This window comes from Coffea eugenioides, chromosome 6 (genome assembly GCF_003713205.1).
Source record: "Coffea eugenioides isolate CCC68of chromosome 6, Ceug_1.0, whole genome shotgun sequence".
In the NCBI taxonomy this organism is placed as follows: domain Eukaryota; kingdom Viridiplantae; phylum Streptophyta; class Magnoliopsida; order Gentianales; family Rubiaceae; genus Coffea; species Coffea eugenioides.
In genome coordinates this window covers 30,305,808-30,317,732 of record NC_040040.1, presented here as the reverse complement: position 1 = coordinate 30,317,732, position 11,925 = coordinate 30,305,808, and the positions used below count along the sequence as shown (strand labels likewise).

Genomic DNA, 11,925 nt, shown 5'->3' with positions numbered 1-11,925 from the left:
CTAGTCCTTCCATCGGCATTCTTGATGGCCAGATCTTTTATTTTTTCAATCTCACTTTTTCCCCTCTTGCTTTAAAAAAATTGTGATATGCTCTTCTTCCTTGTTGGTCTTATTTTTTTCCCTTAATTTTTAGTTTCTTCAATCTCTACAGTCTATCCAAAAAATCCATTCTCTCTAATATGTACAGTACTTTGAGTCCATATAATGCAAATACATCTAATCCTAATATGCTAAAACACTTTTTACCTAAAATGCACAAAAAATTTTTCTGTGATTAAATTATGGGTAAAATACAAGAAACCCCCTTGTGGTTTCGCGAAAAGACACCTTACCCCCTATCATTTAGAAATCTCCACATAAACAACCTAAACTTCATAACTAAAGTGAAAATTGACTTGTAACCGGACATCTAACCTAGTGACGATCGGTATTCACAATATCCTTCAAAAGAGGAAAAAGCAAAAAAAAAAAAAGTCATACTTTCATCTCAACTCAATGCGTGGACTAGTTTTATTGGCTGGAATAAATGCAACTGATATCCTTGAAATTTTCAACTCAATACGTGCAGCAGCTTTAATAGAGCTAGTTTAGTTCCTGCCAAACCTTATCTTGGTTCTGATCCTGATTCAATCTTCTCCCTAAAGGTTGCCTTCGAGCCTCTACTTCTGAGTCAGGTAGTTCACCTCGTGAGAGGATTCAGCAGTAGTAGAAGAAGAGTAGCTGTAGCTACGGGACTCCGCCTTCAAGCGTGGAGAACAAATGCCATATATTGAGTTGAGATATATGGTTCTTGGTTGCTGAAATATTAGTTGTCACTGCTAAAATCGTGACACAAGATGTTGAGGTAAGGTATATTTAGATTAGTAGTCAATAAAGAAAGCAGCAGCACACGTTGGCTGCTTTGTTATATACTACTACTACTTGTTAATCACACCAGGAGCGGATCAAGTCATTGTCTCTCTGACTTTAATCCTTCTTCAAGTGCAACCAGCATCTGAGAAGATCCAACTTTTGCGAAATTGATCTTCAATCTCTTTCTGTGGTGTTGTTTTCCATGGAAGTGCGCAAATCAACCATACAAGCCGAAGTCCAAAAGAAACGAACCCAAAGGACGAAGGATATAGGGAACGCGCTTTTACTTTTACTGTGTTGATTGTCTAAACTGGACAAAGAGATTTTCTGCTCTACCATGGCATTGTCGGAAAAAACCCCGCTAAAGGAAGAGTTACCATGAAAAAACTGTAGCAAAACCAAAACCATTATCAGGGAGTCCGTGGTATGGTCCAGACAGAGTTCTATACTTAGGCCCCTTTTCCGGCTCACCGCCATCTTACCTCACCGGAGAATTCCTGGTGATTACGGGTGGGATACAGCCAGCCTCTCAGCTGATCCCGAGACATTTGCCAAGAACCGTGAGCTAGAAGTTATTCATTCAGGATGGGCTATACTTGGAGCACTTGGTTGTGTTTTTCCTGAGCTTTTATCAAGAAATGGTGTCAAGTTTGGAGAAGCAGTTTGGTTCAAAGCTGGTTCACAAATTTTCAGTGAAGGTGGTCTTGATTATTTAGGTAACCCAAGCTTAATTCATGCACAGAGTATTTTAGCCATCTGGGTTTCACAAGTCGGCTTAATGGGGGCTGCGGAGGGCTACAGAATTGCCGGAGGACCACTTGGGAGGTGACTGATCCTATTTATCCTGAGGGAGCTTTGGTCCTCTTGGATTGGCAGATGATCCTAAGGTTTTTGCTGAGCTTAAAGTCAAGGAAATCAAGAATGGTAGGTTGGCTATGTTTTCCATGTTTGGTTTCTTTGTTCAAGCTATTGTAACTGGAAAAGGACCTTTGGAGAACCTAGCTGATCACCTTGCTGATCCAGTGAAAGTGGTTGAAAGTTGATATCTAGAATATAAAGTTAGACGAGGGTTAGACGAGGGTATTCGACCGGCTGCCGGTAAGTCAGCCGGTTTAAAAGGTAATTTCCACTTTAGTTATGAAATTTAGGATGTTTATGTGGAGGTTTTTAAATAATAGGGGGGTAAGGTGTCTTTTCGCGAAACCACAAGGGGGTTCCTTGTATTTTACCCTTAAATTATTTATTGAAAAACATTTGCTCAATGTTAATACTTTTCCATATGTATAATTGTTACTCTAAAAGTTATTTTTCTCCCTCTATATAAATTTTATATTTTTCCCCCATAATCCAACTTAAAACCTCTCACATGTATAATTATTTTGAGTAAGTTTCTTTTGTTCGTTGTGTGAGGACCCGAAAATTTTCTTATTTTTATAGAATATTACTGGACTATTTAAATGATTATTCACTCATTTTTTTCGAATTAATTATTTCGATCATTTTAAATCCATTTATATGGAACGACGCTTCTTTTATGTTTTTAAAGTGTTTTGTTGAAAAATTCACTTTTCGAAAATTCGTCTAGTTTGGAATGACGAGTACACGTTTTTCGAGGCTATACTTGAATCGGGAGTGTATTAATATTGGAGAATTAAAAATGATCAATGGTAGATTAAGAAAGACTAATTAAGGATTAATACTCGACTCATGTGAGGATTCACAAGAAATTTATTTATTTTGAAACCCTAATTTGGGCTTATTTAATGATTTAATTATCCATTTATTCCGAATATTATTTTCTAGACCTATTGAACCTAATTACATGGAATTATAGCTTCATTATATTTTTAAAGTGACTTGATTCAAAATTTAATTTCCGAAAGCACGTTTAGTGAGAATAGTGGATAGTGCTTGGAAATTTTAACGATTGAGAGTGTAATAAGCTTGGAATATTGGAGACTTATACAATGGACCTAAATTAGGTATTATAATGTTTAAATACTCAAGTGATAATCGTTATAAGAATTTCTCGGAGGTTTCGCGTTATAGCGTTAAAATTGACGGTACGCGTTTTCACACGCGCGACTTTATTTGAGGGACTTTAGACCCTTATTTCGGGACAATTAAGAGTGAATAATATTTATATGAACATAAGTGCATTAGAGGTTTAGTGCACTAGTGAACCAAACGCGAGAGAAAATCGAGCCCTAAACGCACCAAACGAGCCCTAATGAGAGTTGACCTTGGAGTGAATTTACACCACTCATTTTAATCTTCTCTTGGAAGCTAACCTTGATCAAATCTTACTCTCTCTTCTCTCTCCTATTGCCGGCCAGCCCCCTCTCCCTCTCTAACTCCATTGTTTCAAAAATTTCTTCACCAAATCAACAACAAAACTCCAACCAATCTTCACCAAACTTGTAGATCAACTAGCAAACTACTTGGAGGTTGGATCTAGCTAACCAAAGGGCTGCATTTCACGGTTTCTTGGAGCCTCTTGAGGACCGAAATTTGCTGATCTAAAGCACTAAGGAGGTATGACATAATCCAACACTTTAAACTTGGTTTATGGTAGTAGAAATGCATCTCTAAGCACTTGCATGTAAGTGGATGGCTTGATATTGTTGGAAAATTTGAAAAGTGGGCTCTATGAACTCCCACTCTTGGGTTGTTGCTGATAAGAGGTTTAATGTTGGATTTAATGGTGGTTTAGTGGTTAAAATGATAGATCTATGGAGTATTATTGTTGGAAACTCAAAGTTGAGGCCATGACAAAAATTTCCGAAACTGCCCCTGCTTTGTTCGGCCATGATAAGGCCAATTTTTGATGATCTAATGGCTTGAATGTGATTTTTATATGTTGTATTAGATGTGTAAAAATTTTCATTGGAAAACATTAACGTTTGGTTGGGCAAATGAATTTATTTGTGAACTAGTCAAGCTGGAAAACTGTTTTCGGATAACCCTGTCCAGCGGTAGCATTTCGACCATAACTTTGTCCTCCAACGTCGAAATCGAGTGCTGTCAGTGGCATTTGAAACTAGACATCCATACCTTTCCAACGGTATAAAATACACGTTCTGGTTCCATGTGTGGGAGCCGAACCATTCGTTTTAATATAGCTGTCCTGTTTCTCTGTTCTGCTGGAATGATTTGTAGAGGCAGCAACTTGAGGCTCAATTTCGAGCTGGTTGTTTGCCAAATTTCAAAACGTTTTCTTCTGTGAATTTTTAGCCCTATGAATGTATTTTCCAACTCCATAAACCATGCTCAATTCTGAGTTAAGTCGACTGAGTTGTGATCAAAACAAGAACACTGCTCTGTTTTGGAAAAACCTAGTTTTGGACAGATTTGAGATGAGACTTGTTGTGGTCTTACTAAATGAAATTCTTGGTGTTAAACACCTACCAAATGTATCATGAATGTTCCTTAGACTTTGTTTTCACATATGAACCATGATTGGAGGATTTTCTTAGCCAAACGATTGGATTTGGAAAGAAAAGGATTAAAGGCAAATTGCCTTAAGAATTTTTCCAAACTTTAGTTGGTTCGTTGACTACCTTCCCGAAGGTATTTTTTTGTGAAATTTGATAGAGAGATACCCTTCATATAAGAGTAAAATACTGCCAATTTTGGTACCAATCCAAGTTCGTTTCGATACCTAACTAAACTTCCAATGTTGGAAGTTCAAATCTGGAAATTCTTCTCCAGTCTTGAATTTTCCCCAACTTTGAGCTACCGTATCTCGGTATTCAAAACTCCGATTCTTGATCCGCTTACTCTGATAGAAACCTCACTTACAACTCTAATTGAGTTACAAATTTCAGAGGCCGGTTCGCAACGTGTGAATGTTGCCGAATTTTCAAAGTTGGCCAAAATCCAACTTAATTCTGCCTTGTGAATCGAGACAGTACCTTCAAGCTCATTTTTGAGCACTTTCCACTTCGATTCATGGAAAAGTGTCTTCTAGGAACTTGTAGTACTTTCTAAGAGGTTTTCAACGGTATAAAATTTTCCAATTCTCGACTTATGTCGAGTGAGTTATGATTTTTCAAAGATTCATAACAAAACTGAAATTTTCCAACTTTTAAGGAAATAGAGTTTTTCAAGAACTCTTTATTCTTTTGATATTATCTAAACGTTTTATCCCCGGTTTCCTAGATAAAGACTTAAAATACTCTTGAACGTTATCAAACCCCACTCGAATCTCGATTTACGAGTAATTGAGATTCATTTTCACGAAATTTCCTAGATTAATACTAGTGAACGAATTATTCCTCGATAATTGGGATATGAATGGTAATGCACTATTATTTGCCCAGGCTCACACGAGGACCTTCAAGAGGATCCCACGGTGGACACTTGAGTTTCGTTTGAACTACTTGCTCTTAAACGTTTGGTGAGTGTCAAGTGTATGAATACTTGTACTCTCTGGACTTGATTCCTGCTTGGCTTACCTGATTACATGCTTAGCCTACTTGGTTTTGAAAATGGAGTCGAGTGTGTATTTTATCGCACTCGTTCTCATTTGAAACAAATGACTCATGCTTAACATGTTTTGCCTGGTTTATATGACCTGAAATACATGCTTAAACTTGTCGAATGCTTTATTATATGACATGGTATGCTATGGCTGCATACGTCGTTGGAGTGAATCTCCTCGACACTTACATGATACATGGGGGACCCCAAACTCATAGGCCGACCTTGGAACTCGAGCCGGCATGGGTTTTGGTCGGGAACCTTGGTAAGTTATGAGAATCACATGATAAGCTTGATCTATTGGAGAGATCTTGCTTGGCATACTCGTGGAGTATAGCCTTATAAATGTCGTGCGGGCCCGAAGCGGTGTATGGTGGATGGATGAGAAGTAAGTGGTGATCTACGGTTTGGAAATATCAACCCGGTTGACGGAGAGTTATCGCGGGAAAATATACGAATGAACTGGCAAAGCAAGTGGAACCTAGCTCTTGAGAGCTACCATATCCTTGAATTGTTTCTGTTTACATTTCGTTGGCTTTATGAATTACTTGCAATTTATCACTTGAACTGTTATTTGGGCTTGTTACCTGAACAATGTGCTTGCATGTGTGTTCTTGGCCTCACGAGCATTTTGCTCACCCTGTAGATTTGTTTTCCTTAACAGGATCGGACATGGAATGAACTTGGAGAAACCCCTTTTATGTACTTTTGGTTTAAGGTTTCTAATGTATTTGGGATAGACTCCTTATTGGTTGTACTTTTGGCAACCTAATGTATGATTTGGATATTTGATGTATCAGGATGTTGTATATTTTGGGCATTGATGTAACTTTTGGGAATTCGATGTAAGGATTGGATAATTGTTACATGTGGTTAAGTTTGGAAGTTTTTTGCGCTTTCTTACTTATCTAGTGTTGTAGAATAATATTGTGTTAAGCTTGAACAGATATAACCTTGAGTCCTGGCGAGAGTTGGGCAGGCGTCCCGCGGATACCCTCTGGTAGTGGGGGCGTCACAGTTGGTATCAGAGCTTAGGTTTCAGATCTCTGTAGTGTGTCCTAAGCTTAAACGTTTAGGATGCCGGATTATGGAATTGGATTGAAAGTTAAGTGATTGCTTATATGAATGAAAAATTGAATCTAGGTTTGAATTAGTGAATGACAAGGAATCTTGATCTTGTGTGATACATGTGGGATAGTATAAGGTGATCAAATCTGGTTTATCGAGTATATCTGGACCTACATGAGTTTTTACTCATAAGTGTAAGCTATGGAAGACAAGAGTGGTATTAAATTGTCTCGAGAACGCATTATGGTGGTCCATTGTCGAGGAAGACCTAAGGTAGCATTGGAGAGATAGTCCAATTTACCGAACTAGGACTTCACGTGATTTCAAAGGACATGTTTGCACCCAAATGATAGGGTGTTAATAGTGGTCGATCATTAGAAGTGGCTATCCGATGAAACTAGGGTGGTTCGAAAGAACAATTGAGAATCGAGGGTAATTATGGATGCCTAGATTACTAGAGTTCTTGAAGCAGGAACTGGGGTACTTGAGGAGTGGGGAAAAACAAAGGCACCTTGTGAGAAACTTTAAAAGTTAAGAACCGACTTGTTAAGGTAGTACTCGAAATTAAAAACCGAATGGATAAGTCGATGGTTGGGTATGTTGGCTTGGTTGAACAAGTGGAGAATGACAAGATATTCGATAAGGGACATGAGATTAAAACCCCTAGTGCTGGAATCGAAAATGATCCTACGAGATAGTAGAGACTTTTGGCTCTACCAATCCCTAAGCTAGTGACGTAGTTCACTTTAATGGCTTTGCCATAGTGATCGGGGTGATGCTTACTCGAAAGTCATTGCATTTCGTGTTTTGCTTGATTATGTTTACTATCTTGTGAAACAATTGAATGTTACTCATGAGACACGTGATTTTATTACTTCATGATTTCAAATCTATGATTGGGTTGTACACATTTGCGATTATTTTGGTGTCTTCCCTTTTATTTTTATATATTTGTTTGGCATGATTAAAGTACCACTTCTCAAACTTCGTCTATGTGCACTTATGTTATGACATGCCTTTGTGAATGTTAAATCCATGAGTGGCCAAACAAATGAAAAGGGACAGAGGGTAAGAGGTTAAGCAACCCCAAGCTCAAGGGGATGATTATAGAGCGACTGCTGGACCAAACCGATACCCTAGAAATGGAGGAAAATAATCACGTAATTACTGTTATTGACCATAGCACTGATGTTCCAGCACGATTGGTTGAGTACTAAAACTCTAGACTAATACGCTAACCTAAGAATCAAGAGAGATGTGAAAATAGAATGATTTTTCAAGTTCGCCTATCTAGGTTTCACGGAAGACCTAATCTCGAAATAGTAAGATTGATTTGAAAGGATACAATAAGGCACTAGTGTGAGCAAGAGGTTATGATTTCTTCTCGAACAACTTTACAGATAAGTATTGGAAAGTGAATTAAGATATGGAACCTTCATATTAGGGAATAAGGCCCCGTATCTTGTCGTGTTTGTAAATGATGATAGTAACCTCGTGGAAACCTAAGGACTTGGCCGTATTAAGCAGAGAATAGTTAAAATTTATATGTCAGGGTAACCTATAAGTGAAAGAATGTAAGCGTAATACGGCTCGAGCTTTTATGATGAACAGCCACTCATTTTGATCCTTTGATTTGCCTGGCAAGTTAGCACTTGACTTAAGTCGACCGGTAAGATGACAACTTTGGAAGAAATGCGTAAGGAGATGAACGTTCTTCGAAATGAGGTGGAATTTCAAAAGAAATTGGCTGACTACTAGGAAGGACGGTGGAAACAGGAATATGCAGAGAAAACTGAGTTGCTACGTAAGAATGTGGAACTAGAAAAGGAATACAAGGAAAATCCTCAAACTAGTCAAGCCGTCACTTCTCATGCAAATTGTAGATACTGTGGTAAGATTAACCACACTGAGGACAAGTGCTAGATGAAGCAAGGAAAGTGTCTGAGGTGCGGTAGTATCGAGCATAAGATTTCGAATTGTCCCAGTGCATCTAAAAAGAGGAAATACTTAGCGGCCAACTAGATTCGTCACAAAGTAATCGAGTGCCAAAAGAGGCCTAAGTGATGAAAATTTACGAGTGGGGGTAGATAACTCCACTCGAGACTTAGAGGTGATAGTTAGCCTAGACTAGACTAGCACTTCTGGAAACTTAATCTTTTGCTTAAGGAAAAGTCTTTTGTTATTTTGTACCTTGGCGACTTGGCACGTTTTGATATAATCTTGTTGTTTTCCCTTTTGAAATGATTTGATAAATCTATCCCGACTTGATGCAACTATTATGATTTTCCATGACCTACGGAGAGGTGCGTTGCTTTTAATCGATTTCATGACTTATATGTATGGTCGTACCTTTCCCTACACCTTTAGATTGATAATAAGATATGAATGATAGTAGACATGATTAAGATTGTACTTGAGAGCATAGGCAAACTTGAGATCTTGAAGATAACCAGGGATTTGGACCAAAATGAGAACTTAGTATTAAAGTGGGATCCAATGTTTGAATGCCAATTTGAGATATTAAAATCGGGAGATTTGAGTTGGTGAATTGAAATATTTGACAAATTCGATGAGCCTAACAATTAAGGACCGGATATCATATTTGGAATAGACGCTTGAGGCTATATGTATATAGATTATCGAGACTTGAACGATGTGACTAATAAGAACAAATATTCCATAGCCTCACATAAACAAGAATTATAATCAATGGCCAGGAGCAGCGAATAAGGGATTTAAAGTAGAGTTACTACCAACCAGGAATCCTAGGGACCGGTGTGCTTAAGACCACTTCCAATTCAAGATGGGGATGCTTGAATTTTCAGTTATGCCCTTTTTGTTGACTAATGCACTAGCAGCAATTATTGCTTTAATGCATCAAGGTTTTAAATCGTAATTGGATTAATCTGTGGTGACGTTTATTGATAATATATCGGTATACTCTAAGGTTTGAAAAATCATGAAAAAAAAACACACCTGATGATAGTTTACAAACCTCGAGAGAATGCCAATTTTCGTTAAGTCCAATAAATGTGAGTTCGATTGGAAGGAAATAGCCTTTCTAGATTGTACAATGTCTAAGGAAGGAATTGTTATTAACTCAGCTGCAGTAGAAGTTGTTTAAGAGGAAACAACTAGGAAATTCTACCGAAAATTGGAGTTCTTAGAGGTAGTCGAATATTACCTTTGGTTTGATCAAGGAGTTTTCCAAGAGTGCAAGACTTGCCAAGTTATTTGGGATTCTAAATGTGAGGAAAAATTTTAAAAGTGAAAGGTGTTTTTAACTGATACACTTGTGTTAGCCTTACCGAGCGGAAAATGTAGTTTTGTAATTTACCCAGATGCTTTAAAGGATGAATTAGAATGTATACTAACGATACATGATAAGACGATTGTGTATGTCTCTAGAAAGTTAATATCACAAGAGAAAGTAGCCAACTCATGATTTGGAGTTAGTAGTTATAAATTTGCATTATAGAAGTGAAGACATTACCTATATGAGATAGACCCGGAACCGATTAAATTGCCATACGACTTGGAAGTTAAAATGCCAATTGGGGTCAAGACTTGATTGCTAGTGGGATGAGTAGAAATTTTGAAATATGAGTTGGAAAACGTAAGTTAATGATTGATCTGATAGGCTTAACCATGAAGGTAATGATATTGTTCTAAGAGTGAATTTCGAGGACGAAATTCCTTTTAAGGAGGGGAGGATGTGAGGACCCGAAAATTTTCTTATTTTTATAGAATATTACTGGACTATTTAAATGATTATTCACACATTTTTTTTTCGAATTAATTATTTCGATCATTTCAAATCCATTTATATGGAACGACGCTTCTTTTATGTTTTTAAAGCGTTTTGTTGGAAAATTCACTTTTCGAAAATTCGTTTAGTTTGGAATGACGAGTACACGTTTTTCGAGACTATACTTGAATCGGGAGTGTATTAATATTGGAGAGTTAAGAATGATCAATGGTAGATTAAGAAAGGCTAATTAAGGAATTAATACTCGACTCATGTGAGGATTCACAAGAAATTTATTTATTTTGAAACCCTAATTTGGGCTTATTTAATGATTTAATTGTCCATTTATTCCGAATATTATTTTCTAGACCAATTGAACCTAATTACATGGAATCATAGCTTCATTATATTTTTAAAGTGACTTGATTCAAAATTTAATTTCCGGAAGCACGTTTAGTGATAATAGTGTATAGTGCTTGGAAATTTTAACCGATTGAGAGTGCAATAAACTTGGAATATTGGAGACTTATACAATGGACCTAAATTAGGTATTTTAATGTTTAAATACTCAAGTGATAGTTATTAGTATTATCGTTATAAGAATTTCTCGGAGGTTTCGCGTTATAGCGTTAAAATTGACGGTACGCGTTTTCACACGCGCGACTTTATTTGAGGGACTTTAGACCCTTATTTCGGGACAATTAAGAGTGAATAATATTTATATGAACATAAGTGCATTAGAGGTTTAGTGCACTAGTGAACCAAACGCGAGAGAAAATCGAGCCCTAAACGCACCAAACGAGCCCTAATGAGAGTTGACCTTGGAGTGAATTTACACCACTCATTTTAATCTTCTCTTGGAAGCTAACCTTGATCAAATCTCACTCTCTCTTCTCTCTCCTATTGCCGGCCAGCCCCCTCTCCCTCTCTAACTCCATTGTTTCAAAAATTTCTTCACCAAATCAACAACAAAACTCCAACCAATCTTCACCAAACTTGTAGATCAACTAGCAAACTACTTGGAGGTTGGATCTAGCTAACCAAAGGGCTGCATTTCACGGTTTCTTGGAGCCTCTTGAGGACCGAAATTTTCTGATCTAAAGCACTAAGGAGGTATAACATAATCCAACACCTTAAACTTGGTTTATGGTAGTAGAAATGCATCTCTAAGCACTTGCATGTAAGTGGATGGCTTGATATTGTTGGAAAATTTGAAAAGTGAGCTCTATGAACTCCCACTCTTGGGTTGTTGCTGATAAGAGGTTTAATGTTGGATTTAATGGTGGTTTAGTGGTTAAAATGATAGATCTATGGAGTATTATTGTTGGAAACTCAAAGTTGAGGCCATGACAAAAATTTCCGAAACTGCCCCTGCTTTGTTCGGCCATGATAAGGCCAATTTTTTATGATATAATGGCTTGAATCTGATGTTTATATGTTGTATTAGATGTGTAAAAATATTCATTGGAAAACATTAACGTTTGGTTGGGCAAATGAATTTATTTGTGAACTAGTCAAGCTGGAAAACTGTTTTCGGATAACCCTGTCCAGCGGTAGAATTTTGACCATAACTTTGTCCTCCGACGTTGAAATTGAGTACCGTCAGTGGGATTTGAAACTAGACATCCATACCTTTCCAACGGTATAAAATTCACGTTCTGGTTCAATGTGTGGGAGCCGAACCATTCGTTTTAAGATAGCTGTCCTGTTTCTCTGTTCTGCTGGAATGATTTGTAGAGGCAGCAACTTGAGGCTCAATTTCGAGCCGGTTGTTT

At 37.4% G+C, this 11,925-nt stretch overlaps 1 pseudogene; it reads left to right on the top strand.

Annotated features, from left to right (window-relative positions):
• Nucleotides 1–836: 836 nt before the first annotated feature.
• On the top strand, nucleotides 837–1,895 carry LOC113774045 (annotated as a pseudogene).
• Nucleotides 1,896–11,925: the final 10,030 nt, after the last annotated feature.